The sequence below is a fragment of the Canis aureus genome, chromosome 12, assembly GCF_053574225.1.
Source record: "Canis aureus isolate CA01 chromosome 12, VMU_Caureus_v.1.0, whole genome shotgun sequence".
Lineage (NCBI taxonomy): Eukaryota > Metazoa > Chordata > Mammalia > Carnivora > Canidae > Canis > Canis aureus.
The window spans coordinates 19,753,947-19,770,154 of NC_135622.1; positions in this window are offsets into that span (position 1 = coordinate 19,753,947).

The window sequence follows — 16,208 nt, forward strand, 5'->3', positions numbered from 1 at the left end:
ATGTGGTACCCTTGATAGGAATATAAAACAAAAAGAACATTAGGAAACAACTGAAAAAAATCCAAATAATGTATGAACTTCAACTAATAATAATTTATCAGTATTAGTCATTAATTATAGCAAACATGCCTTACTAGTGTTAATGTAAAATGCTACTAACAGGAGACACTGTGTATGAAATCTATGGGAACTCTATACTATCTTCACAAGAATCTAAAAATCTAAAAATGTTCTAAATAAAAATTTCTTTTAAAAAATAGGGCACATTCAACCATGTCAAATGCAGCCAAAATAAAAGGAAGATATAGACTGATAAACATCCCTGGATTTTCAGGCCTTGCTGATCTTGCAAATAGTTGTTCTAAAGTAGTGGAGGGCAGAAAGCAACATTACAATACAAAATAAGGCAAATGACTAAAAGCACATAAAAAATCATTTCAAGATGCCTGAATGTAAAAGAATAAGAGAGAAGAGTAAAAACAGAAGAGAAGGAAGTGAAATCAAGAGAAAATAACTTTAAAAAACTGCAAAGAAAATAATTTTAAATGCTGAATTAAAATAAAAAGTGTATGTAAAAGTAGAGAAGGAGTAACTTCTTTTGCTATTGGGACTGTTGCAGTCCTAAATTGAGATTAGCATTTTCTCGTTTTATATATTCCTTATGTAGGCTATAGGCTGTTCCCATATATTAGTTTGTAGGAAGTTTGAACTCAGGATCAGTACATGCCAGTAAATAAGTTAGGTTATGGTGAAGGCACAACAAGGACTCAGTCAACCCTGCAGGGAGCTTTGAAATTCAGATGAAACATCAAAATGTCCCACATCACAGTATGGGAGGTGGGTCTTTATACTCCCTTATCTACCACTCACTGGATGCCAGCATCCCCTGGAAGGGGCATGACCATGGGCGATGCAATCAACTCTGGCCCAGGGCTAACCAGGGAGAACAGATGGCTGAGGGCAGTTTCCCAAAGTTGGGGCAAACAGCCCCTAGAGTCCTAAAGAGGGATCTCTGAAGCACATCATAGTATTCACTATACTTGCATTCTTGCTATTCTTGTTTGATATTTTCTGAATGAGTGTGATCTTTCCTATATATTGATGCTCATGATAGGAGACTTCACTTAGGGTTTTTTTTTGTTGTTGTTGAAATTTTCGTCTTCGCCTCCCAATCTGCTTTTTGCTTTAGGCAATTTCTGAGAGGAAAAGTAACTACTGCTTTGAGGGAGTGAGCTATCATGGTGCAAATGTGTGCAATATTGAGGACCACCTGAAGACCTCATCGAAGGGACCTAGCACTATATTATCTTGAAAAGATTCCATCCCTAAAAAACTTTTACACACAAACCAGAAAATAATTGGAGGTATATTTTCAAATATCAGTATGAGGAGGTAGATTGAGGAAGTTAGAGGGGGAACTAGTAATTGATCAGCCAAAGGACTTAATACTTAGGCCAGAGAATGGTAAGCAGGAATCCCCATTGTTTACCTTACCATAAAAAGTCATCTAGCTTTTTAGTAATCATGGAAGCAGTAGAAGTTATTAGCACCACCTTCTACATAGTCCAAATTCCTGTAGAAAACGTTTCTTCCACATAAACTATTAACTCCATGTCCATAAGGATACCACTGCCGAGTGAGCACACTTTAAATAAGTGCTTTGGGTCCACTCATGGGTGCCATGGGCTCCATTAGTTGCACTGAAATAGCAATTTTCTAAAAGATACCACAGAGGCTTTTAGAAGTCTATTGACCTTCAAAAAAATGAGCCTTCCTCCTCCATTCATTTGCCGGTCAGATATAATGGGAGGCATTTTGGCTCATGTTTCAAGAATAACAGCAGATCTATATATAATTAAGAAATAGTTGTGATGAGTAAACAGATGTTTAAAAAGTAAACACAATTTAAAACAACAATAAAAGTGGAGGCTGAGCACTAGATAACACATTTTGGATTTTTTTTTTTAACCAAAATTAGTGCATCAGTCAATACCTCTGCTCAAGTGAGTAAAGGATTTAAATCTAAACAAGTTATGCAGGCAGTTGGCTCAGTAGCACGTGGATCAGGAAGGAATGAAGCTCAGCCTTCAGGGCTTCTTATTGCCACCTCACCGCACATTCTTCCCAAGGTCCTATAATGACTTTCAACATTTTGTATCCGTTTTCATGAAAAGGACCCCCCAAAGTTTCATTAACCTCTCTTACACATCAGAATACCACTCCTGCTAGAGGCACACATACATACAAAGACCTAATATTATATGAAAAAATAAGGGTATTTGTGACTCATGGTGATTTCTGTCCCCCCAGAAGTTATACTTCTGATGTCCTAAAATAAAATTACACAAAATATATATCTATATTATGAAATACCTAACTGGAGGGTGAGAAAATTCATAGCAGGCAAGTTTGACCTACAAGTTAAAAATGAATACTTGTAAAGATAATTTTTAAAAAAGAAAAAGTTTTTAAGCTGTTCTTAATTTTTAGTAATATTTAATTGAGCACATACTATGGTCCAGGCACAGTATTAGGCCTTCAGCAAATAAATTTCAAATGGCCAGCAGAGCTCAAAGGAAAATAGGCATTTTATGTTTGAAATAGGAATAGCTAATACACAAAACTACAGCTTTGATAGTTGAGCCTGTAGTCTTCATGAATTTGAAGGGAATAAAGATAAAAAGATTTCCGAAGAACTATCTATGTGCCTTCAGATTTCTTCATCATGTAATCATAGAAGTTTAGGGCTCCTTAAGAGTTCTTATATCTGGGCAGCCCAGGTGGCTCAGCAGTTTAGTGCAGGCTTCAGCACAGGGCCTGATCCTAGAGACCCAGGATTGAGTCCCACGTCAAGCTCCCTGCATGGAGCCTGCTTCTGTTTCTGCCTGTGTCTCTGCCTCTCTCTCTCTCTCTCTCTCTCTCTCCCTGTGTGTGTGTGTGTGTCTCATGAATAAATAAATAAAATCTTTAAAAAAAAAGTTCTTATATCTTTGAGCTGTTTGGCCTTATACATTCATTGGTTGCACTCATTATTGGGGGTTAATTACTTTCGAGGAATTATTCTGCATAGGGAAAGTGCCAAAGGTAATAGAAAGCGAGTAGAGTAATAAGCAGAACATTCATTCATGCAACAAATGTATGTTGAACATATCATCCACCATATTCTAGTGCTTATCTTAGTCTGTTCAAACTGCTATAACAAAATACAGCATCTTAAAATAATGTGATCCTATTGCTCATAGTTCTGGAGTTTAGAAGTCCAAAATAAGAGTTCCACAGCCAGACATTGTCAGATTCTGGTGAAGGCCCTCCTCTGGATTGTAGACTGCCAATTTCATGCTGTGTCCTCACATGATGAAAGGCATCAAGGATCTTTCTAAAGCCTCTTTATAAGGCTCTAATCTCATTCATGAGGGTTCCATACTTATGATTTAAGCACTTCCCAATGGTCCCACCATCATCTGTGGTATTTGATATTTCAACATATGAATTCTGGGGAGGATACAAACATGCAGACCATAGCAGTACCAGACATTCACCAGTGAACAAGATATAGCCCCTGTCCCATGGTCCTGTCTGAGAGCCAGAGAATAAGAATCCTAATAATACATTGGACTCGGTTTTATAAAAGATGTGCAGAGTGTTCTGAGAGCACTTGTGAGGAGTATAGAACCCAGAGTCAATAGAGAGTAAGTTCAGGGAAGAATTCTGAGAGTAAATAAAATCTAGATTGGCTCCCCAAAAGATGAAAGACAGCTAAAGTGTTGCAGGAATTGAAAAATAATCAAATATTTAGATATACAATAGGGTGAGAGTGGGTTGAAGGGTGGAATAAAACTGCAAGTCAGATCACCAAAGCCTTGCTTTTTCATTTTAATGAGTTTGAAATTGACCTAGAATAGATACTTAGAAGGAAGATACCATGGTATTTGGAAGCATTTCTGACTTCACAACCTATCTCCAATAAAAAATTAGATGATGTAGCTGTGGCATAGTATTTAACTTGTTAGAGATTCAGTTTTTATATCTGTAACAGATGGGTAATAATTTATTAAAAAATGTCTTATGAAGCAAATAAGATAATAGATGGGAAAGCACTGCAGAAAAAAATGTGTATACATGTTCTACAACTATAAGGTGCCACTATTGCATGAATGATTGTGAAGTGTGCCTAGGGAATGACACCAAAATTGAAGATAAAGTGCAGTGATATCCAAAGGCTACTCAACCAAGAGGATCTATGCTTTCTTCAGCACAGTTGATATATGGTCAAGAAGGAAGTCTAATAGTATAGCCATTGCAGTCAGCACATTCCACTGCATCATAGCACATGGCATGGCTATGCAGCTAGGGCTCTTTCCAATTCCTTAAAGGCCCAGGGTATTCAGAAAGACTCTGATTGCTGAGTTCACACATTTTGTAGTGAATATGAATTCATGTTAGGAACATTCTATGTGCAATCCTAGGAATGTTACTTTTCTGAATCAAAAGGATAACCCTGATAGCCACATTAGGAAATTATAATCATAAACATGGCAGCAGATTGAGGATGCCTCGTTCCAGGTGTTAGGAAGTTTGCTGAATGCTATCTTTATCTACATATCCTGTAAGATTGAAATGACTATTACCTCTATTTGAGGAACCTGAGATTTAGATAAGACAAGTAGCTTGCCCAATGTCATACCATCAATAAGTGTTAGATTTTGTATTTCAATCCTTTATTCCTCTGACCCTGTATTGGGCATAACCTTATGTAGTAAAATAGAGACTTGTACTTCTCAGTCAAAATATTGTCACCAATGTAGCCAGTCCCAAATGATTAGCACAATGTCAATAAAGACCAGAGAAAAAGACAAAAACTCTTAGCATTACTAAAAGTTAAGATGCACAGATATCATAGTGCTAGAATATAGGAAGAATATTCATTCAATATAAATTTATTGATTTAGAAAAATTGACTAAGCTATGCCTGATGGCATACAAAGACAGATTCATGAAATTAAGTTTGAGTCAACGCAAGTTCAGCCAGGCCTTACTGTCATGGACCTCTTTTGAGGTCTTAAAAATGTACCCTTATTAACCACAAAGTTGCATTTCACTTTTAAAGATAATAGGATTGATAATGTAAATTCTGTAAACAAAATTGGATTTTGGATTTGGATTTGAGCCAGACATTAGACAAGGCCTTTTATTTTAGCCCTGTGGATAAGCTGAAGAAACGAGCTAGTGCCTTTAGCTTAAGATGGAAATTTTTAATGGGTTGATAGCCACCTATACATCTAGTCTGAATAGTGATTAGTCTCCATTAAAATCCTAGAAGAGAAAGTGTTTGCCAAATTAGAGAATGGCATCTAGTGAGGAGTAAGAGTTCACTCGTTTGATTACAGAATCGCTGTCCTTCAAGTACTAGATAATATGAAGTGTTAATATTATAATATATTCTGTTCTGAGCTCTAAAAACTAAGCACAACAGTACTGGAGTGATAATGACAGTTCATTGTCCTTATTTAGGGCTTCACTTCACAGAACACAGTTGACAGGAAGCCAGTAGACCTCCACAGGCCATGGAATGGAGATATCAAGGTAGGCATGACAACACGGTTATCTCAATAGAATGATGGGGTCTGTGACCTGGAAGTAATGATCTCACTCTCATGTACAAGAGTGTGTCTCAATGTTTCACCTCTAGTGAAACCATTGGAAAAATTAATCATAAGAGAATAGGTTGATGAAGAAACTGAAGACCAAGTACATAAATAGAACATCAAGAAATTCTGAGGTAAGATCTTTAATCTAAAAGTGCGAGCTTCTCCTCTTTCTTTCTATAATAAATATATCTTCTTTTAATGAGTAAAATGTTGCTTGGCAGTGTTGGAGTGGTAGAATTTGGGAGAACTTGCAGAGGCATTGTAATAATGTGTGAGCACTTCTATAAAATTCCTGAAATGCCCCTTCTGAACAAGGATTAGGACATCACCTTATTTGCTCTTATGAGGCTCACAGGCTCCAAGGGCTCCATCTTCTGAATTGCACAAATGTCTCTGCCTTTTCCACAGTATTCTGAAACCCTAAGGAATCATACATATAAGAGAAAAACTTCCTTTGTGGGTAATGAAAGGCATTCAATAAATATCCCATGAATAAGTGAATTAAAATAATTAATGCTATAAGGGGGGCAGAAATGTTCTTAAGGCTATCTCAAAATTTAATGGGGGCATTAAGATTCTAACTACTTGTTGAGGATGCTAAAAAAATTGATAGAATAAGGGTTAAACTAGAATAACTTGCTATGCTGAGATTTGAGATTCTTGAAATTATAAATATTCATAATGACTATGGGAGAAGCTCTCAGGAACAATACCCCCCCACACACACACACACACATACATGAGCCAACTCAGCCAATTATAACTATAGGGAGGCTTCAGAACAGCCCTATGCCTGCCATAAAATCTTCCTACACAAAATCTGAGCCCAGGTCTTTAGACTACCCCTCATGATTTTCTCATCTTTCTCTAGTTCCAATTTTGAACCTAGTTGCATTACATATTAAGATACCTTTCAATGCAAGCTATTTCCCTCTGAAAATGAGTTAAAAGATTGAATGCCTCAGGGGATATATTAGAGTTCTCCAGAGAAACAAAACTAATAAGGAGTGTGTGTGTGTGTGTGTGTGTGTGTGTGTGTGTGTCTGTGTGTAGAGAGAGAGAGAGAGAGGAGAGAGAGAGATTAATTGATTTATTATAAGGAATTGGCTCATGTGATTATGAAGGCTGACAAATGACAAATCCCAAGATCCGCTATCAGTTGGCAAGCTGGATACCCAAGAGAAATGTTGGTGTAGTTCTAGTCCAAATGAAGACCTGAAGACTAGGAGAGCTAGTGACTTAAGTTCTAATCCTAAAGCCCGCAGGCTTGAGACCCAGAAAGAGCCAGTGTTTCAGTCAGAGTCCAAAGGCAGGAAAAAACTGTTGTCCCAGTTCAAAGGCTGGAGGAGTTCCCTCTTATTTGAGGAAGGGTCAGCCTTTTGTTCTATTTAGGCCTTCAACTGATTGGATGGAGGAGGCCCACCCAGATTAGATTGCTTTACTCAGTGAATTAATTTAAATATTAAAATCATAAAAAAAAAAAACCTCACATAAACACACAAAGTAATGTCTGACCAACCTCTGGGCACCCTGTGACCTAGGCAAGTTGATATGTGAAACTAACCGCGAGAGGGGATGTAAAGAGAATTAGAGTAGCTGCCAGTATATGTGTGAGGTTTATTTAAGAGGAAGCTGGAGCATTGAAGGGAAGCTCTCTTCCATGATGCTGTCTTTCTTCCTCGCATAGTCCCCTATTCTCCTATGAAAATTATACCTTCAGGAAAGAAAATACATTATTATTGACAATTCACTTTGATTTGCAGTCTTTGATTTTCCTCAATCTTAGGTTGACAAAGGACAATGCCCTACTTTCCTTGTGAAAAAGAAAGACATGCGGAGGGGAGCACATTGCCTATAAAAGCATTTCAAACATCAGCTGATTAGAGTAAAATGTGTTTTGTGAGGGAAAGGTTATTTTTCTTTATCCTCTCAGCAAGGTCTAATACCCTCAGTTCCCTATTGGAGCCTGTCTGGATAATTTAATGGTTTCAAATTGTATACTACATCAAAAACTCCCATTAATTTCTTATATTCTATGGCTACTACTATTTTATTATTTTTCTTTGTGTCATAAATCTCTCAACTTATACTTGGCAGTGGAATTGAAACCAAAACTGACATTTGATACCAACACATTGGCTAAATCGTTCCCCTGAGTTACCAGATCAGAAGAATAGTCAATCCCAAAAAAATTCAAAGCCACTTCTATAAAAGCTTCCCAACCTTAAGGTCTTTCTTTCAACCTAGTTCCAGAGGGACTTATGCTTGCAAGTTTTATCTTTCTGAAGAAAAATAACTGCAAAGTAAGCAGTATCTAAACAGGGTATACAGAACTGAATGAAAACAAACAGAAATTAGAAATAAGAAATGAGACTTTCAGGGAAAAGCTAAGCTCATATGTTATTCAAAGGTAAAAAGCAGTTGGTGTGCCTCAGAAAAACCTCTTTAGGAATATGAAAGAAATGCCTAGAGCAGTATGCCACATCAAGAGGAATAAAATACTTTAACCTCCCTGATTTTTATTCAAGTAAATATTATCTCTTTTGTTCAATTTTAAGAGGAAAATTTATTTAATTTTAAATAAGTTTTTTTAATTCAATTTAATGGCACACAGCATTTAAATTTACATAATATAAAATGCTGTTGTGATAGGATATTTGGCTTATTATCAGTAATGTTCCCAAACATCATTTATTACTTAAAGGTGGATTTCCTAAGCAATTAGGTATGGGAGCATTCTAATTAAAAATTAAATCAATGTTCAAATAAGCATAATCGAATAATCACTGTAATCCTCTGAAACACATTAACAGCTATCTGCTTTTATCACATTTTTAAAAATCTCATCATCTCTACAGTAAAACTACTCTGAAAACACACTCAGAAATCACCTTTACTAGGAGGCTATTTGGGTAATACTTTGAACTAAAGTGGTTGCATGTGTGCCTTTGTTTTCTTCTTATTGGAATATAGATATTACAACAACAGTAAATCCAGCACAGGAATGAAGGGATTCCAAGGAGTACAAGTGGGATTGGGGTAGGACTGATGAGAAGGGTTTCTCAAGTCCCTTGAAAGTTTGAAAACACACTGATGTTAAGACAACAAAAAGAGTCCTTACCCTACCTCATCAGAATTACCAAGGCAAATGTACTTTAGGTGAAATAGAATAAAATAATCATTGAGGGCATAGAAGATCCTAGAGCCAGACTACTTGGGTTCTAGGCCTGGTTCCACCACTTATTATCTGTATGAGTATAGATAAATTACTTATTCTTTTTGTAACTCTGTTATCTTATGAGTAAAATGAAAATAATAGTATCAACACTTCAAGGGTTGTTGTCGGGATTAAGTGGGCTACTTTAATAAAGCCCCAGAATGGTACCTGACACATATTCAGTACTCAACAAATCTAAATTGTTGTTTGGATAGGAAGCTGGCATACAGCATAGAATTGAATGGGATCAGAGTGAAAATCCTGGGTCTGCTGCTAAATCCTGTGTAACTTTGAGCATATTGTTATACCTCTCTGAGGCCCCATCTGTTCATCTTTAAATGAGGGTAACTTCAATATCTATGTCACGGGTTGCTATGAGATGATGAAGATGAGATGATGAGATGATGAAGGCTGAGTTCATAATTAAGGAGTTGTTAAGTATCGACTCTCCCAGGAAGGGGTAGGTACACCCCAACTGTGACACAAGGCTTTGGTACTCTCTGCTTTGTATTTATCAAAGACCTGTAAGCACTTACTGCCCTTTTGCCACTATGTTTATTGGAAATATTCAAGGAAATTTTATTCGCCACTTTTTTCTTTTGCATGAAGTTAAAGGCAGTACTCCTATAGTCCTCCTAATAATAGACACTGTTTGTCAAATACTGCACCTTTAAGTCAATTATATTAGGCACCAAAGTAAAAGGACTACATGTTTTCATCTTGTTTTCTTGGCTGTGTAAATTTATAGCTTATTAAATGTAGTCAAATGCAAGTGAATTAATTGCCTGTGCCTCATGGAAAAGAAATGGAAAGGCTTTTCTATCTCTGCTTGCCCCCTCACACTATATTCCTTAAAGTGGTGACATCACTTGGAACCAGACATAGCTTTTACCAGCTATGGAATATGACAACAACTGAAATAGCATTTTATTATAGTTCTAAATACCAGTGTGCGTGTCAAACCAGACTGACCCAGAAAATGCTAGGAAGAGGAGTTCTGACCTGGGTGCACAGTAAGGGTTTTGATTTGTCTGATCTGACTGTTAAGACGGCAATTCTGACTCATCTCTGCCATGTGGACACTTTTTGCAGAGGAAACATGGCCAGGCCCTTTCTCACAGACCAAACGTTGGTCAAGAGAAAGGATTTAAACTGGTACCAACTTGGGCAAGATCGCAAACAGAATCAAAGCAAACCCCTTGCGGGATTCGGAAGGGACCCCTAATCTCTGCAGTCTCCCTCAGGGCCCCCTCAATCCTTGTGTCCCTCTGATGTTTTTAGGTGCATGAAGAAGGTAAAGGTAGGGGATGGTTTTATCCATAGGCTTTAGGTATTAGGTAGACACGACCAAGAGCAAGGTTGCAGATAAATGGTTGATGATTTGGCAGATTCTCCTTTGATTTGGCACTGAATCCTCCTATAACTACATGGGTTTGGGAAAGGATCTTGACCACAGATGAGAAAACAGCCTAGGGCTGCCTTGATTTAGCTGTTTTCTGAGCAGAGAATCTGGTTACACCATGTCTGAATTTCTGACCTACAGAATTGTGATCTAACAATACTTCTGTGTTGTTTTAGGCTACTGAAGCTGTGGTATTTATACAACAATACAGAACTGATACACTCCCATAGGACCTTATACTTACCTTTCAGAAACTTATCTAAGCTCCATGGGAAGCAGGTGCTATATATATCCTTTATTCCCTCTTTTATCTCCAGCACCCAGCCTATTTAGAGGTATGCTGTTTTCATTTACATTAAATTGTTTTTCCATTTACAACCCTTTTTCTTTATCTAATGTGTTTCATTGAATTTTTTCATTAGCTTAAATAAGATTGAGACTGCTTACCTACAGAGTCAAGGGACATGGCCATCATCTATGAAGTATACCCTGCACACTCCTTGTTTTCTCTCTAGCCTCAGAGCTCTGCACTCAAGTTTTGAGTAGCATACTGCATGTGTGTGTACAAAATTAATTTACATGGGTGCTCCAGGCCGCTTGGAGCAAAATGATTTATGATATTTTTCTTGGAGAAGCCTTTTTTTCCTCCCTTCTCTTCCCCTCCTCTCCTAACATTCTTTTTTCATCTGCCCTATGATTTTCAATTCAACCCTGCCAAGGTGTATCTTGATGAATACCCTCACCCATCATATTGCCCAAGCCTTTCCCATGCTGTCTTTGCTCATGGGAGTCTCCTTTGACAGTAGTGATCTTTGACATCTTCACTGCATGAAAAATTTCCTCTCATCCATCATGACCCATATTAAATGCCAACTCCACTTTAAAACTCTCCCAGGTAGTCCTCTTTCATTATTGTATGTACAGTACTTTTGTTTCATTGATACTCACTCCATGAGAGCTGTCTGTTTACACACATATGAAATTCTCTCTGGACCATGAGTCCTTCAGGGTTGGGAACAAGCCCCCATAAGTAGTAGAGTGCCAGTTCCAATTAAGTGTTTATGTATTCACCTATCATTTTATCTTTGCTTATAGTTGAAATGATTTAAGGATAGACCTTCAAAGAGCATTGATGTGTTAAATAAGAAACCTTGAAAGCAGTAAGCCTTATTCCCTGATGTAAGGGGAAATCTGCTTAGTGACATCAAGACTTGCTAACCCACTTTCAAAGGAGGCAAATGAATGGATATTATAGAGTCTTGTCTAACTTCATTTCTGAGACCTTAGTCCCCTCAGAACTTCCAACAAAAAGTTATCAGCTCCAGAAATATCTTTAAAATCAAGAAATACTTTCACGAGAGTTTAGCAACATTGAAATATTTTTATGTTATATACCAGGTGGGGATAAGGCAGTGAAATACAGAGAGAAGCTAAATAAACATGACCTGATACATGCTTAACTAAAGTTAATATATTTGGGCATATGATATAAAACAAAGATATAATTTATGGTTTTCTAAATAGATAAAAACAATTTTATTAAATATCAAAAATTATCTAACTTTTAATAACAACTTACTATGTGTCAGATGCTTTATAGGCTATATTTAACTTAATCTTCATGGCACCTCTGAGGTAGGTAAACATTATTTCCATTTTATAGGTTGAGCCAGTGAGGCTTGGAAGGTTATAACTACTCAAATGTTACATGGTTAGTGACTATCAGAGCCAGCATCTACATCCAGGCTTGACTCTGTTATGTACTCATAGGAGGTCAAAAAGATATGATGATACTGAGGCAGTGGAACTGCTCCATGTGCCTGGAGCAGCAGAGCTTGAACTGGAGTCCCACATGATGGGATCAGATACTTGCTAAACTATCCCCCTTACCACTAGAGAGAACAGAACTGGTCTATCTGGGCTAGATAGATAGAAAATGAATATTTTATCTTCCTTATTTAGCAGTCTCTGTTGTCTCTACCCTCTCAATGCTGGCAGCATCTCTCAACCAGTTTAGCAACCAAAATGTCTCCAGATATTGCAAGATAACCCTGTAGAGGTGAGATAGGGTGGCAAAATCACCCTAGGTTGAGAACCACCTATCCCAGTAGAACAAATTCTTCAATAGGAATCAGAAGATCTAGGTTCAAGTCCTCCTGCAAATCATCTAATCTTGCATTTTAAAAATATTTTAAAATTTAAAATTTTTACAATGTGAATATTAAATGTTTAATATGTAAATATTAAATAGCATACTACTACAGAAGCAGTGGGCCAAATAAGGAATCAAATAAGAAATCAAATGGCAAATCTAAATATGACTCAAAACAAAAGAGAAAGAAAACAATATTCCAAAACCTGTGAGATGCAGCAAAACCAGACATTAGAGTGAAAATTTATACTATTAACTATAGAGTGAAATTTATAGTATAAAAAGAAGAAACTTTGTTGCAATTCAGTAGATGAAGGAAATAACAAAGAAAAATCAGAAATAACTAACTAAATAACCAACTAAATAAATAAATAAAATAGAGACCAGAATAAACAATAATATAACACTGAAAGTAATGACCAGTTTAAAAAAAAATTCACAATGCATTAACTAAGAAAGAAAAAGAGAGAAATAGACTTAGAAACTAAAATGAGAAAAGCAAGAGGAAACAAGACAACAAAACCATAGAAATACATAGTATTAAAAAAGAGGAAATACATAGTATGATAATAGATTGCTATAAACAATTATATACTAACAAATCAGATAACTTAGAAAAAAAACAGGTAATTCCTAAAAATGAACAATGAATCATGAATCTTGAATCCAAGAGATAAGAAATCTCCTTAGACAAATAACAAGAATAAAAGTTGAATTAGGAATAAAAAATCTCCCACCATAAAATAGCCCAAGACCATACAGTTTTCTCTGAGTTCTACCAAACACTTAAAAAAATAATGACAATCTTTATCAAATTTTTACAAATAATAGAATAGAAGGAACACATTTAAAATAATTCCATGAGGCCAGGATACCAAAGCAGGATAAAACCAATGCAAGAACAAAAAAGTCTATTTTGTCCTATATAAGTAGTGCTGCTCCAGCTTTCTTTTGACATCTATTTGCATGATAAATGTCTCTCTACCCTCTCACTTTCAATCTGCAGGTGTCTTTAGGTCTAAACTAAGTCTCTTATAGGCAGTATATAGATGGGTTTTGTTTTTTTATCCATTCTGACACCCTGTGTCTTTTGATTGGAACGTTTAGTGTATTTACATTCAAGGTAATTATTGATAGATATTATTTACTGCCATTTTGTTACTGTTTTATCATTGTTTCTGGAGATTTTCTCTGATGTTTTCTTGTCTTTTTCACTTTTGGTCTGTTCTCTGCTCACAGAGTCCTCTTTAATACTTCTTGCAGGGCTGATTTAGTAGTCACAAACTTAAAGGAGTTTTTGTTTGTCTGAGAAACTATTTGTCTCTCCTTCTATCCTGAATGATAACCTTGCTGGATAGAGTTTTCTTGGCTGCAGAAATATATCATGGCATTCCCTTCTGGCTTGCCAAGGTTCTGTTGAGAAATATCCAGCTAGTCTTATGGGGTTTCCTTTTTAAGTTAAGAACTTCTTTTGTCTTGCTGTTTTTAAGATTTTTCTTTTATCACTATATTTTACAAATTTAATTCCAATACGTCTTGATGTTGGCCTGTTTTTGTTTATTTTGATGAGAGTTCTCTGTGCCTTCTGGATCTGGATGTCTGTTTCCTTACCCATATTAGGGAAGTTTTCTGCTACTATTTCTTGAAATAAACTCTGCCCCCTTTTATTTATATTTTTCTTCTGGAACCTCTATAATATGAATGTTTTTATATTTGATGGAGTCACTGAGTTTCCTAAGCCTAGTCTCATTATTACATAATTATTCTTCGTCTCTTTTTTCAGCTTTATTATTTTCCATTATTTTGTCTTCTAAGTCACTAATTTGTTTCTCTGCGTCTTCCAGCCTGCTCTTCATTGCATCAAGCCTGTTTCCAGTCTCATTTATTATATTCTTCATCTCTGATTGACTATTCTCTAACCCATTTATGTTTGTTGTAAGGGTCTCAATGATGTCTTCTATTCTTTTCTCAAGTCCAGTGAATCCTCTGATGATTGTTGCTTTAAATTCTCCTTCAAGCATGTTGCTTATATCTGTTTTTCTTCAATCTCTGGCCATACTCTTATCTTGTTCTTTCAATTGGGATAAATTCCTCCATCTTGGAATTTTGTCTAAGTCTCTGCCTTCTTTTCAGTGTTAGAAAAGCCAGCTGTGTCTCCTGCTCCTGAAAGTAATGGCCTTATGAAGAAGATGTCATGTAATGCCCAGGGCTTGGCATTTCAGGGAGTATCTCTGATGTGCACTGTGTGCACTCTGCTGTTGGGTTTCAGCTTGTCTATTCCTCAGATCAGTCTTCTGCAGAGACTCCCCTTGCCTGCTGCGGGCAGTATTTGGCCCTTGGCCTGAATGTGATGAGTTTTAACTAGGTGGGCTCTGGTCTGCCTGTGAATTGAGACCTGACACAAACTCCATCCTCCAGACTGAGGCCTTGCAGAACTTTCTGGTCAGGAAACATGGTGTGGACATGTGTTTGTGCTGCTCTTCTGGAACTGAGACAAGCTTGACAGAGACAGGCAGTCCCACCAGAGCACTGGGGAAGGGCTTTGGTGTAAGCAACTTAGGTAGCTAGTGTCCACACTGAGCTACTTCCTTCAGGTGGCTCTGTGTTTATGCTGAGGAGTATAGGAGTGAAATGGCACCGGGCAGCTCTTTTGTTTCCAGAAAGATGCTGCCTCTCAGGGAAGTGTTCCTAGAATAGGGAATAATCTCCCCACTGTGTGGCCAGGCATGTTTCAGATCTCTGTTTCCACACTGTTTTCCCCTGGGTTCTTGGGTTGTTTGCTTGCCTTCTCTCCAGGAGCAGGACAGTACCCTCCAGGGTTTATCCCAGCTAAGCCTTCTCACCTTTAAAACTCTGGGCTTTAAGCCCTGCTGGTTTCAAGAAGTCACAAAATTCAGCCCCTCTCATTTTCTAAGCCACTGGCTTTGTGGAAAGTTCTCCTTGTGCATTCCCCTGTGTGTTCCTCTCAGCACCCTTCTCTGCAACCAGGGCTCCCTCTTCTCTGTAGCACCTGTGATCTGTTTCTGCCTTAAATCACATCTCCACACTTCCTACCTTCCTTAATGTGGCCTTCAGTTGTAGAGTTTGTTCTATCAGTTATCAGTCTGATTTCTGGGGGTACTCAGGATGATTTGATAGTTATCTATCCCTTCAGTTGTGGAGTTTGTTCTATCAGTTATCAGTCTGATTTCTGGGGGTACTCAGGATGATTTGATAGTTATTTAGTTGTGTTCACAGGACAAGATTAGACGAGAGTCCTCCTACTCTGCTGCCATCTGATGCCTCATTCACCTAATTTTTCTAAACCTTGGTCTCCTCACCTGAAAAAATATATATTGTAAATGTTCTGTCTATATCCTAGGACCATTGTAAGAGCAAAAATACAAAATTAAAATCAGATAATGTCCATTAAGTCAGTAGCATCATCAATAGTGGTGGTTTAGGTCTCTGAATTATGCAGTTTAGTTGGAATTGAAAATGGGAAAGGCACTGGACTGGATATTGAAAAAGCTGAGTTATATTTCTGTCTGTACCTCTAAGTGTATCACTTCACCCTTCTGAGACTGTATTGATAATTTGTAATACTTTATTCATTATTGCTTCTTTAATATTTATTTGCCTTGAAACGTTTTTCTCACACAACAGTGCCTCATTTCTTTTGGAGAATGAACTTTCCCTTAATAGGTGTGGTCCCTGTGGGATGGTAAATCCAGGTGTCACCTCCTACCACAGAACAACAGGCAGATACCTCCTCTTATTACCTCTGCAAAGCCATGAGACCAGTATGTG